The sequence below is a fragment of the Periplaneta americana genome, chromosome 2 (assembly GCF_040183065.1).
Source record: "Periplaneta americana isolate PAMFEO1 chromosome 2, P.americana_PAMFEO1_priV1, whole genome shotgun sequence".
NCBI classification, from domain to species: Eukaryota; Metazoa; Arthropoda; class Insecta; order Blattodea; family Blattidae; genus Periplaneta; species Periplaneta americana.
Window position 1 is genome coordinate 176,685,248 of NC_091118.1, and position 13,605 is coordinate 176,698,852.

Genomic DNA, 13,605 nt, shown 5'->3' on the forward strand with positions numbered 1-13,605 from the left:
TACCTAGACTTTATAGAGCCTTCACTTCCTAAGACTTAAGCAAAGAGGAGGAGTCACGCCGGGAATAACAGCCTCGCGACTATAACAGCTGATTTAATTGTAACATTTTGAGCACACGCAAGAGCCTAGAAAGGTTAGGCCGCTCGGCAGACATCAGGATCGATCGGAGCAAACTCTCGAATAAGAGCGATGTCAACGAACAAAGTTCAACGTCAATAATTTATTATTATTATTATTTTTTTTTTTTTTTTTTTTTAAATGAGCTAATAGAAGCAGGGAGGAAAATTTGGAGGGAAGGGATTGGGAATGGGTGGATGAAACGAGAAAGTAGGAATTATCAATGAAATGATAATCGCGTCCTAGCAAGGGTTCTTGAGACTCAAAATTTAGGTGAGCTCCTACCCTAAAGGCCACTTGTCCCACTTCGTTCACACTGACTTAAGGTATGTATTAACGTTTGAAATGGCGTTTTTATGACTAAAATTTTCTTTGTAATAATGTTAGCTGCAAAATCCTAGTACAGAGCATTGTACGCATAAACAGCAATAACTCAGTGAAAGAAATTTCAAAATTGAGTAATTTTTAGAAAATATATGGCATTTTGAAGAAATAGAATAATTTTTAATTAATTATTTTTTTAAGGAATCAAAAAGTGAAATTGAAGTTTCTGATATATGGTTATGTTAGTCTACTTTCATATGTTGTCTGATAATTTTTTTTAAAAAAGGTTGGTTAAAAAATGTAGATTTTCCTCCAAAACGTTAATACATACCTTAACTGACTTAAATAAGGAATTAAGTGATCATCGATTCACATTAGATAGAACGAGACGCACCATGTGGGTGGGATACCATTTGCACTTATTTCCATGATACCACGAGTGACGTCATCGTATTACGAGAAAACGGGACAGTTTTATTCGTATAGGTTTCCGCTTAAACATTCCATGTTAAAATGGTGAAAAAGAAAAACAGTCTGATATTTTCAACAATGCGGACATGTATTTGTTTTTCATGTGAAAGATCTATTAACATTTTACTCGTGGTAACAGTTACTATTAGGCTTGTAATGTTGGGAACCTATTACAAATCTTGCTGCAGCATGGTACATAGGCGGGGGACGTGACCTAGTACGAGGACATTGACTTGGTTCTGCGATCGATTACGATAACAACAAGGTGCACATAAACAAATCTGGACAGCTCCAAAAGTAATTATAAGCTACATAGCATTATATTTTCTGCAACGGTTTGCCCTGTTTTACATAATGTTTTGTCGTAACAGTTTTAAATACGTTTGCTGCAATGTTACATGGCATGGAAGTTTTTCATTTGCATATTTTCTATAAATATTTAAAATGGGGATTGTTTACTTTAGATAACGGTAAGTCAGCAATAATCGGAAAAGAATCACCTGGTATTTCATCTATTTTGTTATTGGATACCAATTTGAGCTTTTCTGTATGTTTTTTTTTTTTGTGCTACAATGTCTCTGTATATAATATCGCTTGTCATCTCGTATATTTGTATTAATAATTTACATGTAATGTTCCTGTCATTCGCTTCACAACACTCACCAAATTTCGCTGCAAAAATATGCGCCAAATTTCGCTGCAAAAATATGCGCCTGAGGATCATTAACCTTCAGCACTATTATTCAACACGTACACTGTTTACGCATGCTAAGGTAGTGACTGGCGAACGGAGTATTCAGCAGGTACACTGTTTACGCATGCTAGAGTACTGACTGGTAAACGGATAGTAAACTTGAAACCACCGTGATGCACCGTATCGGTCCCCAGCATTACAGGCCTATTTATTATAATTCAAGTTAATCTTAACCACTTTCACAAATTAAAAGGATTTTGACGAAAACTGGTGGCTAATAGAGACAATTTTGAACCTAACAGTGACTTTTAACAAATCTTTTCCTTTAAATTTAGTGGCTTTCTGAATTCAAACTATATAAATCATTAGAATTCATTCTTAGCAAGCAGTATGTAGGCATAACTCAGTTCTGAACAAAATGGTCTTTAGGGGGTTTTGAATATAGAACAGCCGTGGCGAGAACGTGACTCGCGAGACATTGTGGCTCGCAGTGATAGCTGTGCATTTCGCTTGCTTCTAACCTCCGCCAACCCCCATCCTCTCACTCACTGGAGTCAAACTCCGTTCCATTTGTATTTGTCTCTGACCTGCGAGTGGCATATGTCTCTCTCTCGAAACCACGTATGAAAGTTCCAAGAAGGATGGGAGGACGCATTTTTTTGCTGTCAATATGATGTGAATATTAAATGTATGATTTGTTCACAAGTAGGCCTATTTGTGAAAACGGTTGTATAACATAAAACGGCATTATACTACATGTTACTGATGAAACATTGAAAGGTTAAGTGTTATTGTTGTTATTATCATCATCATCACCATCATCTCTGTACGTCGACCCTTTTTCAGCAGATGTACGAATAATGCGGTTAGCTCTTCAATTTGAACTCACTGATTTACTATGTGATGTCAGATAAAAGCTAGATGTAAGGACTTGACAAATGTTGAACTTTCAAATCTTTGCCAAAAAATAAATACCCGAAGGTTCGTTCTTTCGCTTGCTCTGTTGAAGTCATGTTCGCTACAACTTACGTTTGTGAAAAATTATTTTCAACAATTAAAATAGTAAAAACCAAATTTAGATCACGACTGACAGACAAATACCTTCGTGATTAACTACGACTGGCAGTAAGTGACATAATTCCTGATTTTGAAACTTTGTCGCAGAGACATTCTGAAGACAGTCAATTTTAAGTTGTGATATTGTTCATTTATTGTTCATTTCCTTCTTCGTTACACGTACTAAACATTAGTTTGTAGCCTTATACTGTATAAAATTATATTTAAGTGCTTGATGTAAGGAAAATTAAAATCCGTTAATGTCAGACAGTTGCTTCACTTCCCCTTCGGGTGTCCGCCTCCCTCCATAGGTGCTATGCAGTTGCAGGTTACACAGTGGCTCAGCGCATGATTACATTTTCGCCACCGCTGATATGGAGGATTCAAGTGTATTATTCCGGGATAAACTTACTCGTAGATTATTAATATTCGTACTTTAGTTTAATGGAAAATGCTGTAAACCGACACACAGACAGAAGGCGTGTCCAAATGGAATTTTTCGATGCAAATCTAGTCTTCTAGGTAAAGCTCCCTGTAAAGCAGATTTGAATAATTTCAAGGGAAAAATTGTTACGGGGCCGGGTATCGATCCCGGGACCTCTGGTTGAACGTACCAGCGCTCTACCAACTGAGCTACCCGGGAACTCCACCCGACACCGTCCCAACTCTTCCCTTTATATCCACACAACTCGCGTGGGTTGACGAAACGCCAGAGACCCACATCGAGTGCACACAATCTCTGTGTGACTTGGAATTGTGGTTTTCTGTTAACGTATACAGTGACGTATATATTATGCAAATCTTGTCTTCCAGGTAAAGCTCCGGGGCCGGGTATCGATACCGGGACCTCTGGTTGAACGTACCAGCGCTCTACCAACTGAGCTACCCGGGAACTCCACCCGACACCGTCCCAACTTTTTCCTTTATATCCATACAATTCGCGTGGGCTGACGAAACGCCAGAGACCCACATCGAGTGCACACAATCTCTGTGTGACTTGGAATTGTGGAATTTTTCGATGTTTGGCAATAGAAAATGAGTAGACTTATTTCCGTTAAAATTTCTATGTAATATTTTGCGACTCACAGTACTTCCTCGCTATATTTCGTACAAGAAAATTAAGAAAAGTTATTCACGAATAATTCGGCCATGTAGCTATGTAATCTTCCCTACTGCTCCGTTCAGAAAATTGTATAATGTAGGCCTATCTACTACTTTGTTTCTACAAAATCGCGTCCGAACACGTACGGAGGGGTGAGCCACACCCTTAACCGCTGCGTATACTAAAACTACGTTTCTTCCAGTAGTACTATTTTACCGTTGTCTGCAGCACAATCGCCGTTCATGTCTGGTCATTTTAAAAAGCAGGACGTCCGGTCGGCTGAATTGTGTGTGATTGCAGGTAATTACATGCAAATTCATGTTTTATTCCTTCGCGTGGAGCGTATGTACAATTCAAATTCTCTGATGACTTATGGGAACAGTTAGGCCCGCAGTTTTATTGTGCAAATAAACATAGGTATGGGCATTTATTATTTTGTATACAATTCTCGTGACGTGCTGCGTATTCCATGGGCTCATAATTTTGAATGCCTGCTTGCTTCATTATATTATATGCCCCCATACCCCTGTACCTGCGGGACTACGCAATCACGGGGCCAGGGATTCACAACTTATCTGTATTGTACAATTATTAATCCTGTAGTCACGCTTAGCAAACAAATTCACTATTATGAAAAAGAGCCGCCTAGCAGAGTCTCATATACAGAACTGTCGCGTTCGATTCTAGATATACTACAACATGTACTTAAGTTCAGTAGAAATCCTGATAAACGTACAGTTTTAAGAAGTAATGAAAGTGCAGAGGAAGAAAGAAAAGATTCGTGGAAACAGAAAATGAGCAGGAGCTGGAAAAAGAAAAATATTAGAAGAAATGGGGTCACCGGGACAGCTCAGCCATTAGGCGCGTTTGCTTAGGTTCGATTCCCGGTTGGGATGATTACTTGGTTGAATTTTCTCCGAGAATATCCTCAACCGTAAGGTGAATTTCAGATAATCTATGGCAAATCCACGGCCTCATCTCCTTGAATACCTTCTAGCTATCGTCAAATCCATTAACACAAAATACTTTAATAGTTGATACAGCGTCGTTAAATAACCAACTGAAAATAAAAAGGAAAGAGTGATATGTTTAAGAAAAGAATAAGTAACAAGTAGAATAGTAAAGAAGAAAAAATAAAAAAACAATATAAATCTACGAATGAAAAAAGAAGAAACAAGAAACAAGCAGTAAAGGAAATAACGAGAGAGACTAAGAGTAACACAGAGTCAGGAATGAAGGGAAAAGAAAGGAGAAAGTAGTAAAGAGCGGAGAGAAATAAAAGGGAGAGAAAACGGATAGAAATAAAAAATAAAAAGGATGTATGGCAGAAAGAAAAATAAATGAGACAAAATAGAAAGGAGAAAAAAAATAAACATTGACTACAAGGGAAAAAACAGGAATAAGAAAGAAGAGAAGATGAAAAAAGGGACGTTAGAAAATTAGAGGGAATACATAAATTAATTAATATAGAATTAATAAATGGAATAAATAAATGAAAAATAAAAAAAAAAACAAATAGAGGAAGGAAAAAGCGAAAGGAGAGCAAAAAAAAAAGAAAGGAAGATTAAAAAATGAACTAATAATTTGGGAGCGGTGTGTAATAGAGTGAAAGAGTGGGCGAATGGTTGGGTGATAGAATGAATGAGTCAGAGAGTGAATGAGTAAGTGGAGAGTTAGTGATCGGGGAGTGAATGGGGTGCGAATGAGTGAATAGGGAGCGAACAAGTAAATGGGGAGTAGAATATGGAGTGGAGGAGTGGAATATGCAGTGTACGTGTGGAATATGAGTGGTCGACGTCTACGGAGTAACGGTTAGCAAGTGAAATGAATGGGCCGAGTTGAAATCCTGGTTGGAACTAGTTACCTGGTTGAAATTTTTTCTCAGCCCATTAAAAACAAATGCTGGGTAACTTTCGGTACTGGACCGGACTCATTTCGTTTGCATTATCATCTTTATCTTACTCAGACGCTAGGTAACCATAACTGTTGATAAAGTATTGTAAATTAATTCAATAAAAAATATGGAGTGGAAAGTGCAAGATGGAGTGGACGAGTGAAAGATGGAGTGGCCGAATGAAAGATGGAGTCAACGAGTGGAAGAGAATGGCCGAGTGGACTATGCAGTGTACAGTACGTCTGAAAGGAGTGGGCGAGTGTGGAAAGAGTGGGCGAGTATGTGAGGGAGGGGATGAGTGTGCGAGAGAGTTGACGAGTATGAGGAAGTGGACGAGTGTGCGAGAGAGTAGACGATTGTGTGAGGGAGGGGAGGAGTGGGAGAGGAAGATGAGATAATGGACGTAGTAGGTGGCGAGTGTATACACGAGGGAGTGGACAAGCGAGTGGGCAAGTGAATGGACAAGACAGTGAATCAGTGAGTAAAATTTATGAAAGAGGGAGTATATCTTCATCTCAATTAGGATAGCGATAAATCAGGATGATGTTGATGATGATGATGATGATGATGATTATTATTATTATTATCATTATTATTATTTCATGTCTGGTAAACGTGGTTAGAATCTCGAACCGAAAAATCATTAAACGAAAGCATCGATTGAATAAAGCAACAGAGAACAAACGTGTTGGCAAAACACTAGTGACCACAACAAATCAAACTTTATATCCACCCGGTACACCGGGTAACAAAAGAGGTATATACTAGCCTGTACAATTAATTGAATTTGAAACAAGCGAACCGAGCAGAGCGTTAGAAATTAACGCTGTGTAGAGTTTTAGTTGCTTCTTTTCGAAAAACAAAATAAAACAGGAAATAACAGTGTGACAGAATGCACAGGGGAGGGGAGGGGAACACGGGTTACATTGTTCCGGCTCAGCCGACACAAAGAAGGGATTTATTCCCGCATCTCTTTCGTATTTACTTCACAATATCTGAGGAAGGTGGAGGGATTAAGGGCGTACCGATGTTTCACGGGGTTAGCGGCAACAATTAATTTAGTTTGTAAACAGATATTAACTGTAAACCCACGTATATGTGTACGCTGGAAGTCGCTTAATTATTGTTAAGCTCTGAGTCCTGGGGGTGCAATACAATGCGCCCAGGGGCTTAAGTTGACCGTACACATGTATATGTCGCAAGAGGGTTTTAGTACTGTTGCGGGGTGGAAAGGGTCAGGGGGATAACTTTGAAGTCCATTCAATAGGTATTTGCTCCACGCGGCTTAGGCGTAACGTTGTGGGAATATCGTTTTGCTGTGATGGCATTTTACAACCTCGCTAGTGAAGGTTTTTCTCTGGTAGGCTATATAGGATTTGTGAAATTATAATGAGATGCAAACTAGGTGACTGGGTTTAGTTTAGGGTGTGTTTGGGGCTCGGCGTTATATGTATAACTACCCTACTTACCTACCTATAGTTTCATGCTATATAGTTTAATCCTGATATAAACACGAAGAAGCAGCCAACTGATTTTCCGCTCGTAAATGCTATGACCTCATTCGTTGGTGATGTTGTGTATAAATTAATTTCGCCTGTTAGAAATTGTTCCTTAATATCGATTGTGGTGTACAAATACAAGAATCCTTTAAGCATCTTTGTTAAACATAGGGAGTGATCACTAAAGCTAAGATTTGAAAGCAGTAAAAAATCTATGTTTAGGTACGAAAATAAGTTTAAAAAATCATAAAATAGGCACTTAAAATGCTTTAATAGGACCTCAAAATTGCATTTATTTCTAAGAAACGGAAGTTATGGCATCATAAAAATTACAATACTTTCACACATCATAATTCGCTCTACAGTACATAACAATATTCTTCTCGAAATTTTCGTCCGATCTCAAGCTGTGTCTTCTGTCAGTCAATATCATTTCATGTCCTAATCTCAATACAAAAGTCGCTCAATGCGACGAGATTTAAAACAACGTGTTGAAGAGGAAGCAGTCATAAAGATCAATGCTGTGTTGAGGAGGTAACCGCCACAATACAAACGTCGTTCTGAAGTGGAAACAGTCATTAATGAAGTATATTGTGCTGAAGAAGAAACTCTCATAAATATTGTATTGTGTTAAAGACGAAGAATATATTATAAAGAACTAAGCGCGAATGTGTTGAAGTGAAAGCCATCGTATAATAACAACTATGTCGTGTTGAAGACGAATCCGTCATAAAATAACTACTGTCCGTCGTTGAAAAAGAATCCGTCATAAAACAACCATTTTGTGTTGAATATGATGTCATTTTGAAAACTAAGTTATGTTGAAGGTGAAGTCGTTTTAAAATCAGTAGATGATGACGAAAAGGAAACTTCCATAAAATAACCATATTGTGTTGAACAGGAAGCGTGATGAACTATGTTGTTTTGAAGAAGAAGCCGTCATAAAAGAATCGTGTTACGCTGAAGAGGAACTATGCAGTAATGAAGACAAAGAATTTGTTATAAAAACATGTGTTGAATAGGAAGCCGTCATAAAGAACCATGTTGTGTTGGAGAGGAAGATGTCATAAAGAATCATGTTGTGTTAGAGAGGATGCTGTCACAAAGAATCATGTTGTGTTGGAGAGAAAGCTGTCATAAAGAACAATGTTGTGTTGGAGAGGAAGTTACCATAAAGAACAATGTTGTGTTGGAGAGGAAGGTGTCATAAAGAACCATGTTGTGTTGGAGAGGAAACTGTCATAAAGAACCATGTTGTATTGGAGAGGAAGCTATCATAAAGAACCATGTTCTGTTGGAGAGGAAGCTGTCAAAGAACCATGTTGTGTTGGAGAGGATGCTGCCATAAAGAATCGTGTTGGAGAGGAAGCTGTCATAAAGAATCAAGTTGTGTTGGAGAGGAAGCTGGCATAAAGAATCGTGTTGGAGAGGAAGCTGTCATAAAGAATCAAGTTGTGTTGGAGAGGAAGCTGTCATAAATAACCATGTTGTGTTGGAGAGGATGCTGTCATAAAGAATCGTGTTGGAGAGGAAGCTGTCATAAAGAATCAAGTTGTGTTGGAGAGGAAGCTGGCATAAAGAACCATGTTGTGTTGGAGAGGAAGATGTCATAAAGAATCATGTTGTGTTAGAAAGGATGCTGTCACAAAGAATCATGTTGTGTTGGAGAGGAAGCTGTCACAAAGAACCGTGTTGTGTTGGAGAGAAAGCTGTCAAAAACATGTTGTGTTGGAGAGGAAGCTGTCATAAAGAACCATGTTGTGTTGGAGAGGAAGCTGGCATAAAGGACCATGTTGTGTTAGAGAGGAAGCTGTCATAAAGAATCAAGTTGTGTTGGAGAGGAAGCTGTCATAAAGAATCAAGTTGTGTTGGAGAGGAAGCTGGCATAAAGGACCATGTTGTGTTAGAGAGGAAGCTGTCATAAAGAACCATGTTGTGTTGGAGAGGATGCTGTCATAAAGAATCGTGTTGGAGAGGAAGCTGTCATAAAGAATCAAGTTGTGTTGGAGAGGAAGCTGGCATAAAGAACCATGTTGTGTTGGAGAGGAAGATGTCATAAAGAATCATGTTGTGTTAGAGAGGATGCTGTCACAAAGAATCATGTTGTGTTGGAGAGGAAGCTGTCACAAAGAACCGTGTTGTGTTGGAGAGAAAGCTGTCAAAAACATGTTGTGTTGGAGAGGAAGCTGTCATAAAGAACCATGTTGTGTTGGAGAGGAAGCTGTATAAAGAACCATGTTGTGTTGGAGAGGAAGCTGTCATAAAGAACCATGTTGTGTTGGAGAGGAAGCTGTATAAAGAACCATGTTGTGTTGGAGAGGAAGCTGTCATAAAGAACCATGTTGTGTTGGAGAGGAAGCTGTCATAAAGAACCATGTTGTGTTGGAGAGGAAGCTGTATAAAGAACCATGTTGTGTTGGAGAGGAAGCTGTATAAAGAACCATGTTGTGTTGGAGAGGAAGCTGTATAAAAAAACATGTTGTGTTGGAGAGGAAGCTGTCATAAAGAACCATGTTGTGTTGGAGAGGAAGCTGTATAAAGAACCATGTTGTGTTGGAGAGGAAGCTGTCCTAAAAACCATGTTGTGTTGGAGAGGAAGCTGTCATAAAGGAAGCTGTCATAAAGAACTATGTGGTGTTGGATCGGATGATATCATAAAGAACCATGTTGTGTTAGAGAGGATGATATCATAAAGAACCATGTTGTGTTGGAGAGGATGATATCATAAAGAACCATGTTGTGTTGGAGAGGAAGCTGTCATAAACGATTGTGTTGTGTTGAAGAAGAAGCTGTGATAAAAGTCGTGTCGTGTTGAGGAAGCCGCGATAGCTGGCAGTACCGCGTCACCAGTCAGCTGCCTGGCTGCGGTGGTAAGGCCGAATTAATTTATGCAGGTTGTTTGTAGCGGCGAGCCGCACCAGTGCCCCATCGCAGCGCACGCACCGAGGCGTGAGTCTCGAATTTCAATTTCCACACAACAGCTTGCAACGCTGCAGTTGCGAATGCTACCATTGGCTCTGCCGACAGTTGGCAATTTTGACTTTAAAAACCAATCAGCCATTAAATATTCGGTATGAGCATTCGTCCCTTTTGCTTGTCGGGGTGAGGATTTTATATCCTTTTTTGGTTCTTCAAAGAGAAAATTCTAGCCGGTCACGCAACCGGCAACATTTTTAGCCTCTGTTGATACCATGGACCCGGAATAGAAAGGTACAGGACGTTCAAAATCTCGTTTTCGTTTCCTTTGAGAGATGAATAAATGTTAATTTTGACACTGATGACTGTTGTATTTGATCATATTTATTACTGAGTATTCAATTGTGCATTTTTCAGTGATAATATTATGATTGTGGATCTGTAACATTAATAAAAGGAAAAAGCTAATAAACTAATGTAATTTATTTTGTCGATTTGAAGCTTCGAGATGTAATTCATTTAAAAATATATATTCCACTAAACACACTAGTCCTGTCTCCTCAGTTTGCTGTATGACAGTGGAAACTTGGATGGAGAGATTCATTTCAATATGATAACTTATTATTATTATTATTATGTTTGGAGTAAACGAATATTATCACTGACAAATGCACAATTGAATATTCAATAATAAATGTGATTAAATACAACAGTCATCAATGTATTTAATCATATTTATTAAATAAATTAAATATTTATTATAAATGATACTCGGGAGGAAATTAAACACAGATTAAATATGGGAAATGCCTGTTATTATTCGGTTGAGAAGCTTTTATCATCTAGTCTGCTGTCAAAAAATCTGAAAGTTAGAATTTATAAAATAGTTATATTACCGGTTGTTCTACATGGTTGTGAAACTTGGACTCTCACTTTGAGAGAGAAACATAGGTTAAGGGTATTTGAGAATAAGGTGCTTAGGAAAATATTTGGGGCTAAGAGGGATGAAGTTACAGGAGAATGGAGAAAGTTACACAACAAAGCACTGCACGCATTGTATTCTTCACCTGACATAATTAGGAACATTAAATCCAGACGTTTGAGATGGGCAGGGCATGTAGCACGCATGGGCGAATCCAGAAATACATATAGAGTGTTAGTTGGGAGGCCGGAAGGAAAAAGACCTTTAGGAGGCCGAGACGTAGATGGGAAGATAATATTAAAATAGATTTGAGGGAAGTGGGATATGATGATAGAGAATGGATTAATCTTGCTCAGGATAGGGACCAATGGCGGGCTTATGTGAGGGTGGCAATGAACCTCCGGGTTCCTTAAAAGCCAGTAAATAAGTATTATCATTATTATTATTATTATTATTATTATTATTATTATTATTATTATTATTATTATTATTGTTTATTGCCAGAACAATACAATTCACACAACAAATTAACAAAATTCTTTACCCCCTCTGAAAGAGAGTGTTCTCGTGCTCAGGAGAGGATTCGATACATAATGAATTTACATGAATAAATTACAATGAAATAACAACTAAAAAATTAATAATTACTCATAACAAATTGCTTATATACATTCTTAAATTTCAAACTGTTAGAGGTAAATAGGTGTGAGTTTTTCTTTATTAATTTGTTATAAATTCTATGGGCCGATATTAGTTGGTAGTCCTTAAAATGCTTTTGTCGAAGTATATCTGCGCTTTTTCTTAAGGGGTTAGGTACAGCTTACAGCAGTAAAATTTTTGGAAATATTGAACATTTTTTTCCCTCCATTACTGTATTTTGTAGAATAATAAAACATGGTATGTCTAAAACACTATCCTTCTGCTCTATAAAAAATATTTCTACGATTTAAAATATATATATATTTTTTTTTTTCAAAATCCAAAAATTCACTTTGCAGTGATGAAGCTTTTCCCTCATAATTCAAAAACTTGTTAACTTCTTCATGTTCTCTCTCTTTTATTTTATTTTTGAAACTCATGTTTACAATATCATGCTCTTTCAAGTATATTCCTTAATTAACAATAGTTTTTTTTTCTTTATTTTGTGTTAGATATTTTACCATTTTTTAAATAAATTTATTTTTATCAGACAGTCTATCAAAGGTAGAGAAGTGATTTTGCATCATATTGTAGATATGATATGCGTAAATACACACAAAAATTTCATCACAGAATGTCAGATGCTTTTTGAGTTATGAGGGAAACGCTTCATCACTGCACAGTGAATTTTGATTTTGAAAAAAAAAAAAAAATATATATATATATATATTTTTTAATCGTAAAAATATGTTTATCATATAGCAGAAGGACAGTGTTTTACACATACTAATTTTCATTATTTTACAAGATACAGTAATGGAGGGAAAAAAATGTTGAATATTTCCAAAATTTTACTCCTTTAAACTGTACCTAGTAATACTGCAGAGTCCTAGCAGTCCTAGAAGTATATATTTTTTATATATATTTTGATGTACCGAAGTACATATGATATTTCCATGCAGATATTCTGCGTCATCATATGATGAAAGAGTGATGGAACGGAGGAAAATTCTCTCCGGCGCCGGGATTTGAACCCGGGTTTTCAGCTCTACGTGCTGATGCTTTATCCACTAAGCCACGCCGGATACAACCCCGACGCCGGTTAGAATGTCTCAGATTAAGCTCCATCTCTTGGGTTCCCTCTAGTGGCCGCCCTCTCCACTACGTCATAGATGTCTATGAACGCAGGACCGAAGTCCATACATGTGTTGAGGTGCACTCGAATGAGTGACTGGTTGGCCGGGATCCGACGGTATGGGCGCCGTCTTAAATCACAAAGTGATTTATTACGCATATCATATATATTTTGATGTACCGAAGCACATATGATATTTCCATGCAGATATTCTGCGTCATCATATGATGAAAGAGTGATGGAACGGAGGAAAATTCTCTCCGGCGCCGGGATTTGAACCCGGGTTTTCAGCTCTACGTGCTGATGCTTTATCCACTAAGCCACGCCGGATCTGAGACGATTCTAACCGGCGTCGTGGTTGTATCCGGCGTGGCTTAGTGGATAAAGCATCAGCACATAGAGCTGAAAACCCGGGTTCAAATCCCGGCGTCGGAGAGAATTTTCCTCCGTTCCATCACTCTTTCATCATAGTCCTAGAAGTGCTTTCGTTTAATTCCATCAGCACTTCCTTCTTGACCTATGGGTACTGCAGGACGACTATAGTGATGTAAGTGCAATCTCCTTAGTATACCTACACCTTTTTCTTGATCTACTAATACTGCAGGGCGCTACTAGTCCTGTAAGCGATTTTTCATAAACATTATTCAGAAAGAGAAAAAGGAATTGGCTGGGTCACTGGTTGAGAAGAAACTGCCTACTGAAGGATTCACTGGAAGGAATGGTGAACGGGAGAAAAGTTCGGGACAGAAGAAGATATCACATGATAGACGACATTAAGATATATGGATCATATGCGGGGGCATAGAGGAAGGCTGAAAATAGGAAAGATTGGAGAA

General features: G+C 38.0%; 1 non-coding gene across 1 annotated transcript; it reads left to right on the plus strand.

The window, feature by feature from the left end:
- Positions 1–13,132: 13,132 nt before the first annotated feature.
- TRNAY-AUA (transfer RNA tyrosine (anticodon AUA)) lies at positions 13,133–13,204 on the plus strand. Its single transcript has one exon. It is a non-coding gene; the product is annotated as a tRNA-Tyr (tRNA).
- Positions 13,205–13,605: the final 401 nt, after the last annotated feature.